Source organism: Ranitomeya variabilis, chromosome 2 (genome assembly GCF_051348905.1).
Source record: "Ranitomeya variabilis isolate aRanVar5 chromosome 2, aRanVar5.hap1, whole genome shotgun sequence".
NCBI classification, from domain to species: domain Eukaryota; kingdom Metazoa; phylum Chordata; class Amphibia; order Anura; family Dendrobatidae; genus Ranitomeya; species Ranitomeya variabilis.
The window spans coordinates 949,830,361-949,851,357 of record NC_135233.1 but is presented as its reverse complement, the minus strand read 5'-3'; the positions used below and the strand labels follow the sequence as shown (position 1 = coordinate 949,851,357).

General features: G+C 48.0%; 1 long non-coding RNA gene across 1 annotated transcript in view; it reads right to left on the bottom strand.

The window, feature by feature from the left end:
• Positions 1–20,997, bottom strand: part of LOC143808282 (uncharacterized) — a 37,983-nt gene that overhangs the window by 16,043 nt on the left and 943 nt on the right. The window contains exon 2 of the long non-coding RNA XR_013221917.1: positions 4,271–4,361. This is a non-coding gene — a long non-coding RNA (uncharacterized LOC143808282). The remainder of the gene's footprint in view (positions 1–4,270; positions 4,362–20,997) is intronic.

The window sequence follows — 20,997 nt, the reverse complement described above, 5'->3', positions numbered from 1 at the left end:
TACCTGCGGATTTACAGCAGATTTCCAGTGTTTTTTTGTGCGGATTTCACCTGCGGATTCCTATTGAGGAACAGGTGTAAAACGCTGCGGAATCCGCACAAAGAATTGACATGCTGCGGAAAATACAACACAGCGTTTCTGCACGGAATTTTCCGCACCATGGGCACAGCGGATTTGGTTTTCCTTAGGTGTACATGGTACTGTAAACCTGATGGAAAACTGCTTCGAATTCGCAGCGGCCAATCCGCTGCGGATCCGCGGCCAATCCGCTGCGGATCCGCGGCCAATCCGCTGCGGATCCGCGGCCAATCCGCTGCCGATCCGCTGCGGATCCGCGGCCGATCCACTGCGGATCCGCTGTCAATCCGCTGCGGATCCGCGGCCAATCCGCTGCGGATCCGCTGCCAATCCGCTGCCGATCCGCTGCGGATCCGCGGCCGATCCGCTGCCAATCCGCGGCCGATCCGCTGCCAATCCGCTGCGGATCCGCTGCCGATCCGCGGCCGATCCGCTGCCGATCCGCTGCCGATCCGCTGCGGATCCGCTGCGGATCCGCTGCGGATCCGCTGCGGATCCGCTGCGGATCCGCTGCGGATCCGCGGCCGATCCGCTGCGGATCCGCGGCCGATCCGCTGCGGATCCGCGGCCGATCCGCTGCGGATCCGCGGCCGATCCGCTGCGGATCCGCGGCCGATCCGCTCTGTGTGCACATGCCATAACCCTACCCCTAACCCTGCCCGTAACCCTAACCCTAACCCTAACCCTACCCCTAGTTCTAACCCTAGTTCTAATCCTAACCCTAGTGGAAAAAAAAAAAAAAAAAAATTTCTTTATTTTATTATTGTCCCTATGGGGGTGATAAAGGGGGGGGGGGGTTATTTATTATTTTTTTTATTTTGATCGCTGTGATAGAACCTACCACAGCGATCAAAATTTACCTGTAAGGAATCTGCCGACTGGCAGATTCGGCGGGCGCACTGAGCATGCGCCCGCCATTTTCCAACATGGCGGCGCCCAGCGAGGAGACGGCCGGACACCGGGAGGATCGGTAAGTATGAAGGGGTGGTGGGGGGGTGGATCGGAGCACGGGGGGGGGGGGAACGGAGCACAGGGGGGGTGGGTCTGGGCAAGGAGGGAGCGGACAGGAGGACGGGGGAGCCGGCAGGCGGACGGGGGGGACCGGACCCCATAACGGAGGACGGGGGGGCGATCGGTGGGCGTGGGGGGGGGCACTTCAGTATTTCCAGCCATGGCCGATGATATTGCAGCATCGGCCATGGCTGGATTGTAATATTTCACCAGTTTTTTAGGTGAAATATTACAAATCGCTGATTGGCAGTTTCACTTTCAACAGCCAATCAGAGCGATCGTAGCCACGGGGGGGTGAAGCCACCCCCCCTGGGCTGAAGTACCACTCCCCCTCTCCCTGCAGATCGGGTAAAATAGGAGTTAACCCCTTCACCCGATCTGCAGGGACGCGATCATTCCATGACGCCACATAGGCGTCATGGGTCGGATTGGCACGGGTTTTCATGACGCCTATGTGGCGTCATGGGTCGGGAAGGGGTTAAAGAAATGTGAAAAATATAACAACTAATAGAAGTGCAAATCACCACCCTTTTGCCCCATTAGTCACTTCCCAACATTTGCAGCACATGTACAGCAAGGACTTCCCGACCGATGCAATACGTCATGGCAATTGCAGCGTACAAGGGGTTGTGTGCGGGCAATCGCCGCCGGTTGTCAGCTGATTCTGACAGCTGAAACCCGGCTCTCAGAACCAGGAATGGTGCCCGCACCTCTCCCAGCGCTTTAACACCCTAAATGCTGCGTTTCGTGCGATCGCAGCATTTAGAGAGCTGGCGGAGGGAAGAAAGCCCCTCTGCCCTTGTATCGTCCTGATCGTTGCCATGGTGACCTGATGTAGTCATAACAACATCCGGGTCACCAGGCACTAGGAAGTTAGATACTGTAGATCATGTGCAGTGCATAATCTAACTACCTTGCCTCTGCAGTGCTGATAGGTTATAAGTTATAGCAATGTTCCTATATTGCTATACCTTATAACTGCGATCAGACTGCAGAAAGTGAAAGTCCCATAGTGGGACTAAGTAAAAAAGTGTAAATAAAAGTTGTTAAAATATATATTTTTAAAAAATGACAGAGTAATAAAAATTAAATAAAACATACAGTATATTGTATTCATAAATAAATATTATTACAGCAAAAACACAAAATAATAAAAGTACACATATTTAGTATCGCCGCATTAGGAACGACCCGACCTATACCTGTCACACTAGTTAACCCCTTTAGTGAACACCATAAAAATAAAATGAGGCAAAAAACGATGCTTTATCATCATACCGTAGAACAAAAAGTAGAATAAAACGGGATCAAAAAGACGAATGTAAATAAAAAGGAAATTGATGAAAACGTCATCTTGTGCCGCAAAAATCAAGATGCCATACAGCTCCATCAGCTGAAAAATTAAAAAGTAATAGCTCTCAGAATAAAGCGATGCAATAATAATTATTTTTTCTATAAGAGTTTCTACTGTGTAAAAGTAATAAAGCTGCCTTAACAATTTTACCACACGCGGAACATCATTAACCCCTTTCTGACCTTGGACGGGATAGTACGAACACCTGACATGTACACGCAATAGCGGCGAGTGGAATCGCGATCCACCCACCGCTATTAACTAGTTAAATGCCACTGTCAAATGCTGACAGCGGCATTTAACTAGCGCTTCCGGCCATCGGGCCGGAAATGAGCGCATCGCCGACCCCCTTCACATGATCGGGGGTCAGCGATGCATCAGGATAGTAACCATAGAGGTCCTTGAGCCCTCTATGATTACTGATGCCGGCTTGCTGTGAGCGTCACCCTGTGGTCGGCGCTCATAGCAAGCCTGTAATTCAGCTACATAGGAGCTTCAATGATCGCTGCTATGTAGCAGAGCCGATCAGGCTATGCCAGCTTCTAGCCTCCCATGGAGGCTACTGAAGCATGGCAAAAGTAAAAAAAAATATAAAAGTTTAAATCACTTTCGCCCCATTCAAAATAAAACAAAAATAAAATCAAATATATACATATTTGGTATTGCCGCGTTCAGAATCGCCCGATCTATCAATAAAAAAAAAGAGTTAGCCTGATCGCTCAACGGCGTAGCGAGAAACAAAATTCGAAGCCAAAATTACGTTTTTTTGGTCGCTGCGACATTGCATTAAAATGCAATAACGGGCGATCAAAAGAACGTATCTGCACCAACATGGTATCATTAGAAACGTCAGTTCGGCACACAAAAAATAAGCCCTCACCCGACCCCAGATCACGAAAAATGGAGACGATACGGGAATCAGAAAATGGCGCAATTTTTATTTTTTTTTTAATCAAAGTTTGGAATTTTTCTTCACCACTTAGATAAAAAATAACCTAGTCATGTTTGGTGTCTATGAACTCGTAATGACCTGGAGAATCACAATGGCAGGTCAGTTTGAGCATTTAGTGAACCTAGCAAGAAAGCCAAACAAAAAAACAAGTGTGGGATTGCAGTTTTTTTGCAATTTCACTGCACTTGGAATTTTTTTCCCCATTTTCTAGTACATGACATGGTAAAACCAATGATGTTGTTCAAAATTACAACTCGTCCCGCAAAAAATAAGCCCTCACATGGCCATATTGACGGAAAAATAAAAAAGTTATGGCTCTGGGAATGAGGGGAGCGAAAAACGAATACGGAAAAACGGAAAATCCCAAGGTCATGAAGGGGTTAATAAAAACCCTGGAAAAACATATCCTGCATTGTTGGTTTTTGTTTATTCTGCATCCCAAAAATTGGAATAGGAAGCGATCAAGAAATGTCATGAGCCCAAAAATGGTACCAATAAAAATGTCAAGTCATTCCGCAAGAAACAAGTCATCACATAACTCTGTGGGCTGAAATATGGAAAAATTATAGCTCTCAAACTATGGTGATGCAAAAACTAGTTTTTGAAAAAAAAAAAAAACGTGTCTGCAGAAGCGTAGCTAGGGTGTTGGTTCAGGGGGGCGAAGCTTCTGAGTGGGCCCCTAACCAGATAACCTTGATTACAGCTGGGTGATGCGCCCTAATAGTGGAGGAGAACCTCAGCAGATGATTGCGCTATTACTGAAGATAATCTCTATATAAAGACCAACATGGATATTACCGCCATATGGTCAGTGGTAGATACCAGTCCTACAGAACATATAAGAGATCACAGCACAGTTACAGATAATGACTTACCGCTGATGTTCTTTATGATGGAGTCGTCACTTTTCCCGTCTTTTCCATCTGGCCCAGACCGACATGACAACTTCTTCCAGCAACGACTCGGCTGCAGAGAATACAACAAAGACACGTTTCACTTCTCACATTCCAGCCCCATCACCATCTATTCCCAACCTGCACAAACTCCTCATCCTACTGATACCCCAATACTGAGCTGCTGCTGCCGTATGTGACCCTATTACTTCACCTGATACCCCAATACTGAGCCGCTGCTGCCGTACGTGTCCCTATTACTGCCCCTGATACCCCAATACTGAGCCGCTGCTGCCGTATGTGTCCCTATTACTGCACCTGATACCCCAATACTGAGCCGCTGCTGCCGTATGTGTCCCTATTACTGCACTTGATACCCCAATACTGAGCCGCTGCTACCGTATGTGTCCCTATTACTGCCCCTGATACCCCAATACTGAGCCGCTGCTGCCGTATGTGTCCCTATTACTGCACCTGATACCCCAATACTGAGCCGCTGCTGCCGTATGTGTCCCTATTACTGCCCCTGATACCTCAAATACTGAGCCGCTGCTGCCGTATGTGTCCCTATTACTGCACTTGATACCCCAATACTGAGCCGCTGCTACCATATGTGTCCTTATTACTGCCCCTGATACCCCAATACTGAGCCTCTGCCGTATGTGTCCCTATTACTGCACCTGATACCCCAATACTGAGCCGCTGCTGCCGTATGTGTCCCTATTACTACAAATGATACCCCAATACTGAGCCGCTACTGCCGTATGTGTCCCTATTACTGCACCTGATACCCCAATACTGAGCTGCTGCCGTATGTGACCCTATTACTGCACCTGATACCCCAATACTGAGCCGCTGCTGCCATGTGTCCCTATTACTGCACCTGATACCCCAATACTGAGCCGCTGCTGCTGTATGTGTCCCTATTACTGCCCCTGATACCCCAATACTGAGCCGCTGCTGCTGTATGTGTCCCTATTACTGCCCCTGATACCCCAATACTGAGCCACTGCTGCCGTATGTCCCTATTACTACAAATGATACCCCAATACTGAGCCGCTTGCGACGTATGTGTCCCTATTACTGCACCTGATACCCCAATACTGAGCCGCTGCTGCCATATGTGACTCTATTACTGCACCTGATACCCCAATACTGAGGCGCTGCTGCCGTATGTGTCCCTATTACTGCACCTGATACCCCAATACTGAGCTGCTGCTGCCGTATGTGTCCCTATTACTGCACCTGATACCCCAATACTGAGCTGCTGCTGCGTATGTGTCCCTATTACTGCACCTGATACCCCAATACTGAGTCGCTGCCAGGGCCGGACTGGCCATCGGGCAGTTCTGGCAAATGCCAGAAGGGCCGGTGCCAGTAGTGGGCCGCTGCATGCCGACTCACCCTTCCCCCCCCAGTGCCGCCGCTGCCGCATTCAAGATAGATGCCGGTACAGTTGAATGCAATGATGGAGAAAGCGTCACCCAACACTCCTTCTCCCATCATTCCCCGCTCTGCCTCTGACACTGCAGGTGTCCTAGGCAGTGCAGCGGCAGCCGCCGAGACAGGAGCAGGGAGCACCGCAGGTACGAGGGGAGGGGAGTTTTTTTTATTGGACTGTGGGGCCATTCTAGGGGGAGGAGAGATGTGGGCTCTGCTGTATACTACTATGTGGGCTCTGCTATATACTATGTGGGATGTGCTGTATACTACTATGTGGGCTGTGCTATACACTACTATGTGGGCTGTGCTGTATACTACTATGTGGGCTGTGCTATACACTACTATGTGGGCTCTGCTGTATACTACTATGTGGGCTGTGCTATACACTACTATGTGGGCTCTGCTGTATACTGTGTGGGCTGTGCTATATACTACTATGTGGGCAGTGCTGTATACTACTACGTGGTCAGTACTATACACTACTATGTGGGCTCTGCTGTATACTACTATACTACTATGTGGGCTGTGCTATACACTATGTGGGCTGTGCTATACACTACTATGTGGGCTCTGCTGTATACTACTATGTGGGCAGTGCTGTATACTAGTATGTGGGCTGTGCTGTATACTACTGTGTGGGCTCTGCTGTATACTACTATGTGGGCAGTGCGATATACTACTGTGTGGGCTCTGCTGTATACTACTGTGTGGGCTGTGCTGTATACTACTATGTGGGCTGTGCTATATACTACTGTGTGGGCTCTGCTGTATACTACTATGTGGACTGTGCTGTATACTACTATGTGGGCAGTGCTGTATACTACTATGTGGGCTGTGCTGTATACTGCTACATTGGCTGTTCTGTATTCTGCTACGTGGGCTGTGTTATCTGCTATGTGGGTTGTGCTATATACTATGGGGGTATATTATATTCTATGGGGGAGGCCATGTTATATACTATGTGGCTGTGTTATATACTATTGTGGGTGTATTATATTCTATGGGAGAGACTGTTATATACTATGGGGGGCTGCATTATATTCTATGGGGGCTACATTATATATTATGGGGAGGTGGGCTGTATTATATTCTATGGGGTGGCTGCATTATACTCTGGGGTGGCTGCATTATATTCTGTAGGGTGGTGGCTGCATTATACTGTATGTGGGCTGCATTATCCTGTATCGAGGATTATGGGGAATACGTTATACTATATGAAGAACTATGGGGTGCATTATACTATGGGAAGTGAATTGTACTAGATGGATGACTATGGCGTGCATTATACCATATGGAGCACTATGAGGAGTGTATTATGCTATATGGAGGACTATGAGGAGTGTATTATGCTATATGGAGGACTGAGCAGTGTATTTTAATATATGGAGGACTATAGAGAGTGTATTATACTATATGGAGGACTGTGGTGCACATTATAATATATGGAGGACTATGGAGTGTATTTTACTAAACAAGTAAAATGCTGCATATTCAGATTGTTTTTGCTGGAACAAAAAAGATTGTTCTCAGCAGCACATCGCCGGTGTAAACGGTAGATGTGCTGCTGATAACATGATACTGTATGGTGACCTTTTAGTGATCTATTAGTGATCGTTCTGTTCCATCATTATTCCTCAGCTGGTGGAAAGAGGCCGGGAAACAAGTGTTGAACAACTTCAGTATTGTTGATCAAAGTAATTTAGCGGCCTGAACTCAGCGCATGTAAATACAACCGAAATGCTTTTGTGTGATGTGCAATATGTTAGCATTTGGGGCCCCATTTTAAACTTTGCCTAGGCGTAGGGCCCCACTTTGCCTAAAACCGGCCCTACCTACAAGTGTACAAAGATATTATACAGTCACCATGTGACAAGTGGGCCTGTGTAACTTCAAATGCCAGGGCTGATTTTTAGTCCCAGTCCGGCCCTGGCCGCTGCTGCCATATGTGTCCCTATTACTGCACCTGATACCCCAATACTGAGCCGCTGCTGCCATATGTGTCCCTATTACTGCACCTGCTGTGTGGCTCTCTGTGCCTTCTAAATTCTAACTCACTCGCTGACATCAGACGCTGACAGGGGGATGATGGGGGAAGGAGCGTATCGCTCCTTCCCTCATCATTGCGGTCAGCTGTATCGGCTAAATGCCTGTACAGCTGACCTTGCGATGACAGGCGGGGGGCGCACTGCTGGCACCAGCCCCCCCCCCCGCCTGCTCAGGGGCCCCATAGCGGCCGGCGGCAGAGCAGGGAGATCGTTTCTCCCTGCTCTGCTGCAGAATGTAACTGTATCGGCACGCTGCACGCGCCGATACAGTTACAGTAGCATAGCTCCGGGTGGGCCCCCTCTGAGCACCGGGCCTGGGGCGCCCGCACCCTCTGCCCCCCAGTAGCTACGCTACTGGGTGTCGGTCTTTTTATTAGGCGTGCATAAAAGTGCAATTGGCCATAGTTTTGTGCACCTCAGAAAGGACACTGCTGAAAAGAGGCCAGACTGAGTCCAGAGTAACTCTGCTGCCTCATTATAGTAAATAGCTCCCTTGGGGGTCCCATCTGAATTACGTCACTGAAGATTTCAAGGTAAAACCCGAAGTAAGTGTTCAGCCTAGAGCGCCTGATAAATTGTTGCGTAAAATATTCCCAATAAAAGCTTCAACTCAATCCAAACAAAAGCAAGTCCACACTCAGGTCTGTCATCTGTTAATGGAGATAATGGGGGGCTTCCACATTACTGGTAGCACAAAGGCTCTGGAAAAGCTCAATGATCCTCACCCCCAAAAGAAATTCAGCAAATTCTGTGCTCCCAAATACAAATGTCCCCTCTCCCTTCTGAGCCCCAGAGTGCCTTAACCACATTTAACACCCACATGTTTGGCATTTCTGTAACAATGAGAGCCTGACTAATTTCCAGGTGCATGAGCTGGGCACAACGGCAGTTTACAATTTTCACTCAGCAACATCCACTACTGCTTGTTTCTGGAAAACTTCCATGGAGTCAAAACCGTCACTACATCTGTTGATAAATTCCCAAAGGGGTTTAATTTCCAAAATGGGGTCAATTGAGGGGGGATTCTGCTCTTCTAGCACTTAGGGGCTCTGTATATGGAGCCCGCAACGATTATAGAAAATTCTGCGCTCCAGGATGCCTCCTGTTGTGAACTCTATTTTTGGGCTCCCTCTAGTGGTCACAAGCGGTACTGTGTAGTGTTGTCTTTCTGCAGGTGGCCTCATCAGCTGGTTCGTTATCCTTGGTTGGTTTCCTATTTAACTCACCTGGATACTCAGTTCCTTGCCTGCTATCAATGTATTCAGTGCTCTTAAGATTCCTTGTGACTACCTTGCTCCCAGTCTCTCCAAGACAAGCTAAGTCCTTGTTTGTTCATTTTCTGATTATCAGCGTTCATCATGTTTTTTTGTCCAGCTTGCTAAAATGTGATTTCTTACTTGCTGGTTGTTCTAGGGGACTGACTTTCTCCCCCCACACCGTTAGTTGGTGTGGGGGTTCTTGAAATCTCAGTGTGGATATTTTGTAAGGGTTTTTTACTGACCGCATAGACCCCTTTGCTATTTTCTGCTATCTAGAATTAGTGGGCCTCTTTTGCTGAATCTGCTTTCACCCCTGTGTATGTGCCTTCCTCTTACCTCACCGTTATTATCTGTTGGGGGCTTCTATATCTTTGGGGATTATTTCTCTGGAGGCAAGAGAGGTCTTTCTTTCTCTCTAGGGGTAGTTAGTTCCTCAGGCTGGCTAGAGACGTCTAGGATTTTTAGGCACGTTCACCGGCTACTTCTAGTGTGTTTGGATAGGTTCAGATTTGCGGTCAGTCCAGTTTGCCACCTCCCTAGAGCTTGTCCTATGTTTTGTTACTTAGCTGGAGTAATTTGTGATCCTCAACCACTAAGGATCATAACAGCCTCCTGTATAACAGTATTGCTTAGCTATATACAGGGGTTGGACAAAATAATGGAAACACCTAAAGTTTTGGCATCATAATCTTCGAACATGTGGTAAACATGCAAACCGTGACATATGGTAATGTTTTGTAGTTGATTATTTGTGTTATGTGATATGTGTATGGAAATTAACCGTTTGTTTTGCATAATTGTAAGAACATTGATGAGAACCTGATACCAATGGCAGACCTCTCAGATTTTAAAAGAGGCCAAATTGTTTGTGCTCGTATGGCAGGCGCTAGTGTAACAGAAAGTGCCCGAATGCTTGGCGTGTCAAATGTTTCCAAGTGTTTAGAGTGGTGTAGAAACCTCCAGAATTGGTCCCTCGAGCAGTGAAAACATGTGATAGTCTCAGATGAATCATCGTTTACCCCATTTCTGACCTCCGGCCGAGTGTACGTTAGGAGACAGCTGAAAGAAGCATTCCATCCATACTGCCTTCTCCCAACCGTAAAACATAGTGGAGGTTCTGTGATGATCTGGGGTGCTATTTCGTGGAGATCCACTGGGCCAATGATAATCCTTCATGGAAGAATTAACAGCCCAGATTATTTAGGCATTTTGGGCAACCAAGTGCATCCAATGGTTCAAGCCCTGTTCCCGGAGGGGAAAGCCATCTTTCAGGATGATAATGCACCAATTCATACAGCTAGAATCGTTAAAGCATGGCACGAGGAACATTCTAATGAAGTTGAGCATCTCATCTGGCCCCGACAATCCCCAGACCTCAACATTATTGAGCATTTATGGTCGATTTTAGAGATTCAAGTTAGACGTCGATTTCCGCCGCCATCGTCACTCAAAGTCCAAATAACTAAAGCAATTGTTACCATCCACCTCTCATGTCTGCCCTTTTCCTCATAGTTTGTAAGCTTGCGAGCAGGGCCCTCATTCCTCCTGGTATCTATTTTGAACTGTGATTTCTGTTATGCTGTAATGTCTATTGTCTGTACAAGTCCCCTCTATAATTTGTAAAGCGCTGCGGAATATGTTGGCGCTATATAAATAAAATTATTATTATTATTATTATAAAGAACTGGAGGGTGTTTTAACTGCAGAATGGGCTAAAATTCCTTTGGAAACAATTCACACCTTGTATGAATCCATACCTCGGAGAATTGAGGCTGTAATCACCGCAAAAGGTGGACCTACACCGTATTAAACTAACTTTTGTTGATGTTTCCAGGTGTTTCCATCATTTTGTCCAACCCCTGTATGTCATTCTAGCTCCCCACCTTTTTGACTGATTATTTATCTTTTTCTTTGGTGATTGTGTGCTTTGTTATATTATCCCAGCCTGACATTTGTTTTTTGCCGTTTATATGCAGACTCATGAAGGTCATTGTAGGACCGAAACCTTTATTTTTGGATTGTCTGCACAAAATAAAATTATCTGCTTATAACATTTACCTAAGTGCCAAGTTGTCTACAAGATTTACATGGGATAGGATCCTTACTTGAGCACCATCCACAGGAGCGCCGTAATTACCAATATTGATCAACAATAGTTTTTGACCACAGATGGGGTATCTGAGTACTCAGGAGAAATTGCACAACAAATTATGGGGTTTATTTTCTCCTGCTATCTGTCATGCTCGCGCCCAGACTGGTTGGCGCGGGCGTGCAGGGGAGTGGCCCCACTGGACCACAGACCAAACCTCCCTGGAAGGGGCGTAACTAAGTAGCTTCCTAGGTGTTCGCTGGAGCCTCTGATGGTGAGGTCAGACTTGTGCAATAGGAAGCTACCAGGTACCACTCCAGGGTGGAGTCTGGTTGTGGCTGCTGATCCCACCGGGGAACGGAACATAGACAAGTAAGCGGGCACGGCTGGCACATAGGCAGGCAGACGGGTACAACAGGAACACTGTCAGGCAGGCGGGCACGGCTGGCTCTCTGGTAGGCAGGCGGGCACGGTTGGCTCTCTGGAAAGGCAGGCGGGCACGGCTGGCTCTCTGGAAAGGCAGGCGGGCACGGCTGGCTCTCTGGAAAGGCAGGCGGGCACGGCTGGCTCTCTGGCAGGACTGGTGGACAAGACTGGTACACTGGAAGAACCGGTAGGGACCGGTCTGCAGGCAGGTATGTAGAACGGGTAAGAACCTGTTCAGACACGAGGACCTAGGAATAAGTAGATAAAGACCGCGAGAGCGGATGCAGAGCGAAAGCACAGGAGCTAGAGCCAAGAACAGAAATGCAGGAGGCGGAGCCAAGAGCAGGAGGCGGAGCCAAGTGCAAAACCGCAGGAGGCGGAGCCAAGAGCTGGAGGCGGAGCCAAGTGCAGACAGGCAGGAGGCAGAGCCAAGAGCTGGAGGCGGATCCAAGTGCAGACAGGCAGGAGGCGGAGCCAAGAGCTGGCAGCGGAGCCAAGTGCAGGAGAAGTAGAACCGCAAGGAGCGGAGCCAGGTAGAACCGCAAGGAGCGGAGCCAGGTAGAACCGCAAGGAGCGGAGCCAGGTAGAACCGCAAGGAGCGGAGCCAGGTAGAACCGCAAGGAGCGGAGAGGAGCTGCGGGAGAGGTCTCTGCAGCAAAGCTGAGCAGAGCCACAAGGAATGTGGAGAGAAGCTGCAGCAAGGGATAACTGCAACAGCAGAAGATAAGCAGAGTAGAAAGGAGCAGAAACGCAGAAGTGAGGAGCAGAGGTAAAGTCACAAAGGTTCAGAGCAGGCAGAGCTGCAAGAGTGCGGAGTGTAAGCAGACTGAGAATACAAGGAAAGACAACAGGGAAGGAAGCCAAGACTAGGAGACCGAGGTAAGACTAAGTGCAGACAAGGCAATGGAACAAGACACAAGGACAAAGACACTGGGACCAGGATATTCTGCCTCCTGGTGGGCGGACAACAAGACCAAGGAAATAACACAGATAATCCTCCAGAGAGGGAGTAACTCAGAGCAAGGCCAGGCAAACTCAGAAGCAAGACACTAACTGAGCTAACAAATTGCACAGGCCCAGACCACTGGGTGGAGCTGAACTAAATACTGGAGGTCTCCTGGCAATTGGTCAGGAACAGATTGGACAGATGCACCTGATTCCTATAAGAACCAGAGAGTTCAGGCGCCGCCCCTCTATACACAGAACTATGAAGCATGCAGAGAGCAGAGACACAGAACATGGAGCTGGCAAGAAACAGAAACCACATCATGACCTGGAGCAGTGGGTAAGATAGTGTGAGAAATGCGAGGCCATGCCGTGATGCCAGCAGAGTTGTTACACTATCCTTGTTAAACTAAATTGGGGCTAAAATAACATTTTTGTGGTAAAAAGGTGATTTTCCATTTTCACTGCTCTATATTATAAACCTCTATGAAGCAGCTGGAGGTTCAAGGTGCTCACCAAAAATAACTGCAAAATTTGAGGTCCCCATCACAGTCTCTTTCAGCGTGTATGATACAGACCCTTTGAGTAATTTTTGGAAACTTTTGTAAAGAGGTTTCAATCTCTATATATTCTATTATTAGAATTTTTTTATTGTGTTGCCCTTCTCACGGTCTGTTTAAGCGTGTATCTGGGAGGCTGAAGTTGATTTTTAGGGTCTGCACTTGGACAATGTGGACCATCAATGCATTAGTGCTCTGCACACTTCTTCAGCTTTCAGCCTTTGTCACGGGGAGACTAGGTGAGCGAGAGCTAATAACCCGGGCCCCTGCAATTTCCCTCAGACTAGGGAAATCCTGACTGACCCTCTACCTGGAGTTTACACTGATGGTGTGCATGTCCAGGCCTCGACCCTCGCCCTGTCTCCTGTTTCAACCCTAGGCTGAAAACCTCCGCCCATCACCCAGTGAAGATGTAATTCACCAATACCCACAGTTAGCACAGACAAGGATAAAGGAAAATATACACCACGCCGCAGACACTCAGGAACACGCTATAAATGTGCAGGGCAAAATAAATACAAATATAGGAAGGAGTAAATAAGACAAAGGAAAATACACCACCAGCAACGACTCTCCAGCAACCAGCTCTCCACTCCACACCGAGATAACAACGCACAAGACAGAAGCTATAATCGGCGACGCCCAATGATCAGGAGAGCTATTTAAAGGCAATGGGCATGGCCCAGCTTCCAATCCGAGGATCAGGTAAATTAACCCCGGAACAGCTAGATAGAATCTAGCCGACGCCAATGAGCAAATAGTGGTCAAAAGCGGAATTACCGCTGTCTGTCGAACGATCTGGTCTGAACAGCGTCCGACATGACAGTACCCCGCCTTCTACGAGGGACCCCAGGGCCCTCACGGCTTATAGGACCAGGCTTGTCTGGATGGCGACGATGAAAAAACCTGACCAGCCGATCCGCATGAATGTCCGAGGCTGGTAACCAGGACCTCTCCTCAGGCCCATAACCACGCCAGTGTACCAAGTACTGTAAAGTGCAGCGCACTACACGAGAGTCAACCACCTTGGAGACTTCAAACTCCAAAATTACCATCCACTAAGACTGGAGGTGGCATAGGCGCCGCGTCCACAGAACCCACCACCTTCTTTAGAAGAGACCTGTGAAACACGTTGTGTATCTTATACACCGTAGGGAGCTCCAATCGGTACGCTACTGGATTAATGACGGCGGTGACCCTAAATGGACCAATAAACCGTGGACCCAATTTAAGGGACGGTATTTTGAGTCTTATGTTTTTTGTGGATAACCACACCCAGTCATCCACACTCAGGTCCGGACCTGGCACACGCCTACTGTCAGCCACACGTTTGTACCTAGCACCCACACTCAACAGGCGCTGTTTAACTCTCCTCCAGACTGATGACAATTGTGCTCCTAACTGGTCCTCCTCCGGAACACCGGAAGAGCCCCTCTGACTCAAAGTACGAAATTGAGGATGTAGCCCGTAAACACAAAAAAACGGAGACTCCCCAGACGACTCCTGGCGGTGATTATTGATGGCAAACTCAGCCAAAGGAAGAAAGGTAGACCACTCCTCCTGGTTATCAGAGACAAAGCAGCGTTCCAAATTTTGGTTCATACGCTCCGTCTGACCATTTGACTGAGGATGAAACGCCGAAGAATGAGACAACTTGATCCCCAGCCGTGAGCAAAATGCTTTCCAAAATTTTGCCACAAACTGAGACCCCCTATCAGACACGATGTCAGACGGAACCCCATGAAGTCTGACCACCTCTTGCACAAATACCTGAGCCAGAGTCTTAGCGTTAGGCAACGAAGGCAAAGACACAAAGTGCGACATTTTAGAAAACCGATCAACAATCACCAAGATGACCGTGTTCCCAGCTGATGAGGGCAAATCAGTGATGAAATCCATGGAGATTTCCGTCCACGGCTTACTAGGTACTTCAAGAGGAAGTAGTGTGCCAACAGGACGGGAGCGGGGCGTCATCGAAGGCCCTTCACGCGCTCATTCTTAGGAACGGAGGCTCCCGGTTACAGCGGTAAGATCCAGGGGCCACCACCGGAGAGGTGAGTATATCCATATTTTTTATTTTAATTCTTTATTTTACACATGAATATGGATCCCAGGGCCTGAAGGAGAGTTTCCTCTCCTTCAGACCCTGGGAACCATTCCGATACTTTGCGTCCCATTGAAATGCATTGGTATCGGGTATCGGCGATATCCGATATTTTTCGGGTATCGGCCGATACTATCCGATACCGATACTTTCAAGTATCGGACGGTATCGCTCAACACTAACAGTTACCTGATGTACCGACCCCTCCAAGAAGTGTCGCCATTCCTCAAAGGCCAACTTAATTGCCAACAACTCCCTGTTGCCGATATCGTAGTTACGTTCGGCGGACGACAGTTTCTTGGAGAAATAGGCGGACGGACGCAAACCACTCAAAGATGAGCCTTGAGATAGTACCGCCCCCACACCAACCTCAGACGCATCGACTTCCACAACAAAGGGTTTTGATACGTCTGGCTGCACAAGAATGGGGGCTGAAACAAAACTGTTCTTAAGGAATTCAAATGCGTGCACAGCAGCCTCAGGCCAAACGGAGAAATTGGTACCCTTTTTAGTCATGTCAGTTAGCGGTTTAGCAATGATGGAAAAATCCTTGATAAATTTCCTATAGTAGTTGGAAAACCCAAGGAACCGCTGAAGTGCTTTCAGGTTATTAGGACGTTCCCAATGCAGCACCGCTTGCATCTTAGCGGCGTCCATTTTAAAACCAGAAGCAGACACAATATAACCCAAGAAAGGCAACTCTTGAACAGAAAATACACATTTCTCAAGTTTAGCATAACAGCTTATTCTCTCTGAGAAGCTGTAACACCTGCCTGACATGATCTAAATGAGCATCACGGTCGCAAGAATATATGAGAATGTCATCTAGGTACACGATAACGAATTTCCCCAAAACATGCGAGAATACATCATTGATGAAATGCTGGAACACTGCAGGTGCGTTAGTCAACCCAAATGGCATCACCAAATTTTCAAAATGACCCTCAGGGGGTATTAAAAGCCGTCTTCCACTCATCACCTTGACGGACTCTTATGAGGTTGTACGCCCCCCTGAGGTCAAGCTTAGTAAACCACTTAGCACCTGCCACCTGGTTGAACAAATCTGGTATCAGAGGCATAGGGTATGGATCACGAACCGTAATCTGGTTCAACTCCCTGAAATCCAAACACGGGCGTAATCCGCCATCTTTCTTCTTCACGAAGAAGAACCCTGCTGCCACCGGCGAGGATGACGGCCTGATGTGCCCTTTGCTTAAGCTTTCAGCAATGTAATCTTTTAACGCTTGTCTCTCCGGACCGGAGATGTTAAACATCCTTGCTTTAGGCAATTTGGCCCCTGGTTTAAACCTGATAGAACAGTCATAGGGACGATGTGGCAGCAACTCTGAACAACCCTTCTCAGAGAACACATCCACAAAATCCAGAAGTGACTCCGGAACGCTTGAAGTCACCGCAGCAACACATGTGGCCAGGCAATTCTCCTGGCAAAACTCGCTCCACTGAATTATGTCCTGAGTTTTCCAGTCAATTACCGGGTTGTGCATAGACAACCAAGGAAAACCCAAAACCACCTGAGCAGGAAGATTCCTGAGGACTCTACATGTAACCCGCTCAGAATGTAGAACTCCAATGTGGAGTTTCACCTCAGCCACAAATTCAGTAATCTCCCCGAGAGAGGGGAGCAGCATTGATGGTGACCACGCGGATAGGATGAGACAGTTTTTCAATCCTAAAACCTGCTGTGCGCGCAAACTCCTCATCAATGAGATTTGTGGCTGAACCACTATCCACAAAAACAGTAATTGGCAGCTCACTGCCAGAGATAAAAACCTTAGCAGGGAGTATGCATTGAGAAACCACCATGGAGGATATACATAAGCTCAGATTGGTCTCCTCCACACCCTCTGAGCTTAGAAGTTTTCCGCCGTTGCGTTTTTCTTAGACAGCAGAGGACAGATGTTAATAAAATGACCAGTTTTACCACAGTAAAAACAGGCTCCCTGCTTCCTGAGCTCAGGGACTGGACGCTTCACATGTGACACCCCTGCAATTTGCATAGGTTCCGTGGGCTCACCTGCAGCAACCTCACGTGAACCTAAACCTCCTCCCACAGGCGGCGTTTCATGCTCCCCCAGACGCAAACGGCGATCAATGCGGACAACCAGACTCATAGCGGAATCTAGAGAAGTAGGAGTCTCGTACATCAGAAGGGCTTTTTTAACCCTTCCAGAAATCCCATGTATAAACTGACTCCGCAAAGCTGGATCATTCCATTGTGTATTGATCGCCCAGCGACAAAATTCAGAACAATAATCCTCTGCAACTCGCTCCCCCTGGCGAATAGAGCGTATCTTAGATTCTGCTAGAGCCATTCTGTCAGGTTCATCGTAGATTTTTCCAAGAGAGGAAAAGAAACTCTCCACAGAGTCAAATGCAGCAGAATCAGATGGCAAAGAAAACGCCCATGCTTGGGGATCCCCGCTTAATAATGACAACACCAGGCCCACACGCTGAGCCTCATTACCCGAGGAGATCGGGCGCATGCGGAAATATAGTTTAATAAAGAAGAAATCCAGCTCGACGAGGTGGTGAAAAAGCAAAAACTTGGTACTTTATTCACTTCATATCAAAAATAGAGGATAAAACAACAGCACAATGAAGTAAAAACACTATCTACGCGTTTCTGGTGACATAGCACCCTTAGTCATGACTAATTACTAATCCATGGGCTTGATATCACCTGACAATACAAAGGTGACATCAACCCCACAAATATGAATGTGGTGGGCCACTGGGGAGGTGCCAAATGTTGCAGAAGGGCCAGCTGGGGCATGTAGTCCCATTGGCAGCAGATAATGATTTCACGGTAGCTAAAGTGGGTTGCTGGACCACTCAACATTTCCCTCGTGTTCACAATTGTCAATAGCAGGAGGTGGCACTTGTGGATGGTGTAGGATTCCCCGGGCCACTCGTGTAGCGGTGGTGTTTGGGTGCAGGTTTTGGAGCGCCTTTGGTGTTTGTGCAATCTCAAGCAGCCAGACACGCAGGTGAACTTGTGTAAACATAGCAATTTTACTGAAAGTTCACAGTGCATATGAAAGTAATTCTCTCCCCATGAGACACAAGCGAGGTTATGGCCTCTCAGGGCGGCTGGAGCAGAGTTCTCCTCACTTGCTATTAGAGGAAGTGCTATGCGCAGTTCAAGAAATATTACACTGATGGAGGAACCTTCACAGATTGGCTCTCTGTGGAAACACACTAAAGTGTGGAAGTACTCATAGTTTTGAGCCAACCGTTACCTTTCGCAGGGGGGTAGGTTAAACAAAGTCGGTGGCGTGACAGCCAAGTGGATCTGGTCCTGACTAGAAGCAAACAGTATAACCAGCATGCAGGAGCGCACATGTGCGGCTTATCTCTCCTGTCTGGATGACGCTTCACTCCTTTGTGAAGGAGGTTATGTGGAGACAGACGTTCCCCCAACGTGGACTGGCATGATAAACTTCCTGGGAGCAGTAGCATTTGCTTCCTCACAAAACTGGAAGTTACCTCAGGACGTGTGCGAGCCCTGAGCCGGGAGGCTCCTCCCAGCCATTTCTATGGCAGCTTGTTGTGAGGCGAATAATCACTTAACTTTCATATACACACATTGGCCAGTAGATGGCAGTAAAATGTATGAACCGTCGCTATACAATGAAATGTATTACATCTCCTCACAGTTCCCAAACTAATTCTGACACACTGGAACAAATCTACTGCCACATGACAACTGTCATTCAGCAGCAGTAGAAAGGGTACTGGGATACAACATGAACCCCACTTGCCACCGACCATCTAATTGATGCACCTCTTCTGGGTGGCAACAGGCTATTTTTGGGGTGGAGGGGGCCAATATCCATGGCCCCTTACCAGTCTAATACCAGCCCCCAGCTGTCTGCTTTAGCAAGGCTGGTTGTCAAAAATGGGAGGGACCCCACGTCATTTCTTAAAATGATTTATTTAAATAATTAAAAAAATATGGTGATCCCTCTATTCTTTATAACCAGCCTTGCTGAAGCTGAGGGTTGCAGCCCCAGCTGTGAATTATGCCTGGCTGGTTATCAAAGATACAGGGGAACCCACGCAGGTTGTTTTTTTAATTATTTAATTACAGCGCATGCGGCAGCTGATGAATACTCCCATCAGCCACTCCTGCTCTCACTGTTATTAGCAGCAGCAGGTGGGAGGTGGAGCCGCATATTCATCACTGTAATGAGCGGTACCACGTGACCGCTCACACAGGACAAGCTGCCGGCGCTGAGAGGAGGTATCGTGGGAGCTGGGTGACTATTTCTCTGCAAGCGGGCGGGCGCACAGGGGGTGGGACACGGGAGGTGACCCCAAACTTAATTTTAAACAAAAAAAAAAACTTGATCTTTCATCCCTCCTCTCCTGCTAGTGCGGCTTTCAGCTGAGCAGGACAGAAGGGATGAATGCCGACTACAGCACCACACGCAGGGGACAGCGCTTAACTGTAGCGCTGTTTCTCATATGGCGGTATGTGCACACGGAGGAGAGTGCACACTGTTCTCCGTGTGCACGTGTGCGGGACGCTTTGCGGACCGTGCTGCCGGAGAAACACGGACATGTCTCCGTGTTTTGCACACGGACACACGGTCCGTGAAAACACGCAGGCATGTGCATAGACCCATTCGTTTGAATGGGTCTACGTGTGTCAGTGTCTCCGGTACATGAGAAAACTGTCACTACACATACCGGAGCCACTGACGTGTGAAACCGGCCTTACGCTGTCTGTTGACAGCATGGGAACCGCAGCTGTCTGACCAGCGGTGATGATTTTACCGCTGATCAGAAGTGGTGTTTGCTGCGCTGTCTGGATGTTCGGGTCCCCAATTCAAGTGAATGGGTTTCGGGTTTGGGTACTGTTCTGGTACCTGAATTTTTGTAACTGCCCGGCTGAACCCGAACATCCAGGTGTCCACCAATCTCTACCTATAACTTGTCTGATGTCACGGCGAGCGTGTGAAAGTTCTCTTGCTCGTGGTGACGTCAGCAAGGTTATAGGTGTTCACCGCAAGACACTGGGCAGCGGTAGCACACGCTGCTCAATGTCTCTGCTGGATGATAGGCTGTATGGTCGCATCATACAACCATGCAGCCTGCCGTCTAGATGTAGCAGTAGCAGATTGTGAGGTCACATCCTGATGTCCTTGACTTATCTGCAACAAAAACGCTGCAAAAAATGATACCTGCATTGAAAACGTAGTTTTTCCTAGTACTGTAAAAAGAAGCTGAATACTACAATAAAAAATGCAGCAAAAAATGCAGCAAAAACTTCCAGTGTGAACATAGCCTTAAAGGCATAATAATTAAATTTTGAAAATTGCTAAATTTTCTACATTTTCACCAAGTTTTCAATATTTTCACAAATAAATGCAAGTTATATCGAACAAATTTTACCACAAACATGAAGTCCAATATCTCAGAAAAACTACTCTCTCAGAATCATCCCCCATAAAATAATACTCACCTCACATGCTGGTGTCGTTCCCACAGCATTGGCACTCGCTCTCTCCAGGGCCCTCGTGCAGTTGCTTGGGGCCCAATCAGCGCTGGTGTCACTATCCCCGCCTCCTGTTGAACTGAGCTGGAAGAGGAAGCCATTACAGATACCTCTTCAAGTTCGATTTTTCTGAAGGCGGGCGCAGTGATGTCAGTGGCTTCGGGAGCGCGCGTGCCGACACTGCAGGAACGGTGCTGGCATGGTCGGTGAGTTCAAAGTCCACCTCACCATAATCTACATCCTTGGAAGCTCGGAGCATGGAACCGCTGTGTCAGGGCGTGGAGGAATCAGAAAAATGAAGAGTCCAGTTCAACGAG